Raw genomic sequence first — 5,667 nt, forward strand, 5'->3', positions numbered from 1 at the left:
ATTATTAACATTAGGATTCACTCTTGTGTTGTTCATTCTACAACCAAACGCATAATACCATGTGTCATCATTATAATACCACATAGAATAGTTTCACTGCCTTCAAAATCCCATGTGCTGTACCATATTCATCCCTCTCCTCTTCCTCCTGTGCTTCCCAAATCCCTTTATATCATTGATGTATAGTTTTGTCTCTTCCAAAATGTCATATAGTCGAAACCATACATTACATAGCCTTTTCACATTGGCTTCTTTCACTTAGCAATACGCATTCATGTGCAGGTTGTGTAGACATAAGTTTTCAACTCATAGGGTAAATACCAAGGTGTGTGGTTGCCTGATGTATAGGAAGAATAAGTTTAACTTTGTAAAAACACTGCCAAATTTTCTCCCAAAGTAGCTGGGCCATTTTGCTTTCCCACTAGCAGTGAATGAGAGTACCTGTTACTCCGCATCTTTACTGGCATTTGGTATCCTCAGTATTTTAGAATTTAGTTATTCTAATAGGGGTCTCCTTATTGCTTGAATTTGTGTTTCTCTGATGTGTTACACTGCATTTGCAACACTATAAAGAAATATCTGAAGCTGGCAATTTATAAAGAAAAGAGGTTGAATTGGCTCATGGTTCTACATGCTGCACAGTAAGCATGGCACTCGTACCTGCCCCTGTTAGGGCCTCAGGAAGTTTAGAGTCATGGTGAAAGGAAAAGGAGGAACTGGGGCATCACATGGTGAGAATGGGAGCAGGAGAGAGAGTGGGGAGGTGCCACACTCTTTAAACAACCAGATCTCACATGAACAGAGTGAGAACTCACTCATTATTGTGAGGACAGCACCAAGCCATTCATGAAGGATCCTCCCCCATGACCCAAACACCCCCCACCAGGCCCCACCATCAACATTAGGGATTAAAGAGATTACATTTCAACATGAGATTTGGAGAGGACAAGCATCCAAGCTATATCATCTAATAGCATATGATGTTGAGCATATTTTCCTATGCTTCCTTTTAAGCTGTATATCTTCTTTGGTGAGGTGTCTGTTCAGATGGTTTGTCAATTTAATTGGGCTGGTTTTTTTTATTGTGAATTTTTAAAGAGTTCTTTGCATACTTTGGATATACATCCTTTACCAATAGTGTTTTGCAAATATTTTCTCTTAGTCTGTGACTTATCTTTTCATTGTCTTAACAGTACCTTTCACAGATAAGAAGATTCTAATTTTTTTTTTTTTTTTGAGACGGAGTCTCGCTCTGTTGCCAGGCTGGAGTACAGTGGCGCAATCTTGGCTCACTGCAACCTCCACCTCCTGGATTCAAGCAATTCTCCTGCCTCAGCCTCCTGAGTAGTTGGGACTACAGGCGCGTGTCACCACGCCCGGGTAATTTTTATATTTTTAGTAGAGACGGGCTTTTGCCATGTTGGCCAGGATGGTCTCAGTCTCCTGAACTTGTGATCTGCCCGCCTTGGCCTCCCAAAATGCTGGGATTACAGGCATGAGCCACCACACCCAGCCCAGAAGATTCTAATTTTAATGAAGTCCCACTTACCACTTTTTTGTGTGTGTGTGGATCATGTTTTTAGCATCATATCTTAAAACTCATTACCAAAACCAAGGTCATCTAGATTTTTCCTCATGTTATCTTTTACATGTTTTATAGTTTTGTGTTTTACATTTAGATCTATGATTTATTTTTCTCAAACTAACTTCTGTGAAAGGTGTAATGTCAGTGTCTAGATTCTTTCCTTTTCTTTTTCATAAGGAACTCCAGTTCCAGCACCATTTGTTAAAAAAACTATCTTTTCCCTTTCTCCATTGAATTGGTTTTGATCTATCTATTCTTTCACCAGTGCCACACTATTCTGATTATTGTAGCTTTATAGAAAGACCTGAAGTCAAGAAGAGTCCGACTTCTTTGTTCTTCTTCAATATTGTTTCGACTATTGCATTTTTGCCTTTTCGTTTAAACCTTAGAATCAGCTTGCAGATGTCCACAAAGTAGCTTTCTAGGATTGCACTGAATCTATGGATCAAATTGGAATGAACTGACACATAACAAGATTGAGTTTTCTTATCCATTAACATAGTTTGTCTTTCCATTCATTTAGATCTCCTTTGATTTATTTCATCAGAGATTTGTAGTTTTTCTCACATACCTTTTTTACTTCTTTTGTTAGCACAATACATATTTCTCCCTCTCTCTCTTTTGGTAATAATATTGATGGTGTTGTATTTTGATTTCAAATTCCAATTATTCATGACTGGTATATAGGAAAGGAATTTACTTTCAGGTATTAAGCTTGTATCCTGCAACCTTGCTATAATCTAGAACTAATCAGTTCTAGATTTGTTTGTTTGTTTTGTCAGTTCTTTGGGATTTTCTACATAGACAATCATGTCATCTGTGAACAAAGACAATTTTATTTTCTCCTTCACAATTCATGTACTTTTTATTTCCTTTTTTGTCTTATTGTCTACAGTGTATTTTCAAAGCAATATATAACTACAAATATGATTACAGATAACAAGGTGTATCCTTTAAGCCAAGGTCTATAGTATTTTAATTATAAGTTTTAAATGCAATTTCTAAACACTAGATAAAGTTCTTAAAAACGGAATTTCTTTCAATGTATTTCCATAGTCTATCACAGAGTCTGTACATGGTTAGCACTCAATGAGTATGTAGTGGGAATGAATGTACGATGTAATTTTGAAACTTAACATCTATGTCTGGGGTTTAAGCAGAAAATAGAATTCACATAAGATGCTTCAAATGAAGGGACTTTAACACAGTGGACTCTCAACCATGACTGCCATTAGAATCAAAATTCCCCCTGTCTGAGAGTGAGACATGGGCTTCTCAGTCATTCCAATGGCCAGCAGTAGTTAAAAATCAGTAATAAAAGGGCTACTTGTAGATGTGTAGACAAGATTAAGAAAGTCAAAAAGCGATGTTGAGGCACTTGCTTTATAAATGAAGAAACTGAAGCTGAGTGAGGAAAAGTAACCAGCTGAAGGTCATAAAGGTAGTTCATGGCTGAGATGGGCTTCAAGCCCAGGGATGTCTAATTCTATACTCCATGCTGCCTTCCAAATGAGTTTTTCTCTGGAACAAAATGTAATATTTGACCAAGCCCGAAGTAAAAAAACACTTTCAAAATAAGCACAAGATGCTCCTTTACTTAAAACCACATCAAATAGATTAAGATCAAAGTTTCCCTTGTGTTCTCAAAAGAATTAGCGCCTGAAATAAAACCCATCTAGCTTTTGTGACTAATATAAGACATGTGATGCTGTCTCCTTTTCTCTCCATCTTGCAATAAAATCATGTCTGGATTTTTCTGGAAAGAGAATGACGAGAAGCCAGAATGACAGATATTATATCTGCTAATGTGTGGTCTAGGAGACGGGACCCCTGGCGGGGAGTGGGTTAGGAGGGCAGAGAAGATGTTCACCTCTGATTAGAGCAAATGCCCAGACTTGGATTTCAAAAGCTCTTTCCCTTCCAATGTTGCCATGCATAGCATCCTAGCTTTACCTCTGAACTAAGAACTTCATGCAAATATATTTTCAATTCATCTGCCACTTATTGTTGACTAGATTATAAATCACTTAAAGCTTCTGAGACCAGCAAGTACCTCTTAAAATGAAGTGGTCTCCTGGTTTTGTGTAACACACATTTGTCTTTAAAATGGTTTATATTTTTTATAAATTTCTCCATCATATAACCTAATTCACAACTCCATTGTATTTTATACACCTTGCATGTCCCTAGACTATTCATGCTGAAGCCTCTTCTCACTACAAAATGAAAGATAAAATGAAATGATTCTCAGGAAGGTGCTCAGCTTAAACTGAAGCAAGTTCAGTGGATGCCAGCGACACCCTGATCTGAAGAAACATCTCAGGGTCTGTGGCACTTGCACGTCAAAGGAAGGTGTGAGCCCAAAGGTCTGGACCCAGCTTATAGAAATGGGATGCCAGTCATCAAATACTGTAGAAGAAAGCAGAACTGAGAGAGAGAGAGAAAAAAAAGCACTGTAGACGGTCCTCATCGAGGAGTTCTTCAGATAGTAGAATATACAGGTGAAAGAAAGAAGGAAGGAACTCAAGATCAAAGTCAAAATCTTGGTCCAGAGATCTTTAGCCTCATTCGCATTCTTATGATAGAAGACGCAGGCATCAACCAAGGAGTAGCTCTCATGTCTCTGGAAGGAAACTAACTCGAAGTCGTTCAAGGGATGGAGAGAAATCCTATGGAGTTAAGAGGTCTAGGTCAAAAAGCAGAATAAGAAGATCTAGGTCAAGGCCTTGTCCACGTTCTCACAGTCGGAGCAGTGAAAGATCCAGCCACAGAAGAATGCATAGTTGGTCTCGGGATAAAGAACAACGTAAAGGCAGAGATAAAGAGAAAAAGGGAAGGATTAAGGGAAGGACAAGGATTACATAACATCAAACATGGGGAATCTGGAAACATCAAAGCTGGATTAAACCATCTGCCACCAGCTGAAGAGGCCAAAGCCAGAATACAGCTGGTTCTTGAAGCTGCTGCAAAAGCTGATGAAGCATTGAAAGCCAAAGAAAGAAATGAGGAAGAAGCAAAGAGAAGAAAGGAGGAAGACCAAGCCACCCTGGTAGAACAAGTGAAAAAAGTAAAAGAAATGGAAGCTGTTGAAAGTGATTCCTTTGTTCAGCAGATATTCAGATCAATTAAGAAGTCAAAAAGTTAGTGGAATCTGGTGAAGCGAAACATGCAACTTCAACATCAGGACCAACATTAGCAGGTGTTGATCCACCCAGTACTGAAAACGAAATACAACTGAGCAGCATCCCTACTTCTATCAAATACCAAGATGACAATTCCCTGGCCCATCCAAATTTATTTATAGAGAAAACTGGTGCTGAGCAAAAATGATTCAGAAGCTAATTGCTCTCTGACAAGAAAGACTAATTAATGGGCAGTCCTGTGGCCTAAGTAATATACATATGGTTGGATTGGATGGCCAGCAGAAACATTGGAAATATAGGTTTTTAAATACCAATATTAACTTTTTGCCCTTAAAAAGAATTCAGCTGATTATATAAAAAGGCAATCTCATTTCATTCTTCTTTCATGTAGGCTTGAATATTTGTTGATTTGAATTAACATGCTTGTTATTAAGCTGTATATTTTAAACTGTAATATTGTGAAAATTAAAACATGAAATTTAAGAATTCATGAAAATGTAACACTGTTAATAAAGCTAATTATAGATTTTTTAAAAAAGATTATTGGGTGTGGCACGTGCTCTGCAGTAGACTGCAGTTTCCAGAGCTCCCTATTAATGCCTAATGGACCCAGGTTGTCTATCTGGATGCCAAAGGCATACGTGTATGTATCTTTTGTCCTGCTTCAGCTCATTCCCTAGTGTTCACTATGAAAGTCAGCAGATGTGTGTGTTTGGGATTATGTTGTTTTGTTTTATTTTGCCATGCAGAATATATATTTTAAAATGAGTTTGAATACATCTGACAGTGGACTAATATCCAGAATTTACAAGAAATTCAAACAACTCTACAAAAATACCTCTAAAGAATCCCATTAAAAAGTGGAAGAAGGACATGAATAGTCAGTTTTCAAATAAGCCATACAAATTGCCCACGGGCATTTGAAAAAAAGTTCAACAT

General features: G+C 37.7%; 1 pseudogene; it reads left to right on the forward strand.

The window, feature by feature from the left end:
• The first annotated feature begins 3,972 nt into the window (after positions 1 to 3,972).
• LOC100459046 (serine/Arginine-related protein 53-like) lies at positions 3,973 to 4,975 on the forward strand (annotated as a pseudogene).
• The last annotated feature ends 692 nt before the right edge of the window (positions 4,976 to 5,667 follow it).

Source organism: Pongo abelii, chromosome 13 (genome assembly GCF_028885655.2).
Source record: "Pongo abelii isolate AG06213 chromosome 13, NHGRI_mPonAbe1-v2.0_pri, whole genome shotgun sequence".
Lineage (NCBI taxonomy): Eukaryota > Metazoa > Chordata > Mammalia > Primates > Hominidae > Pongo > Pongo abelii.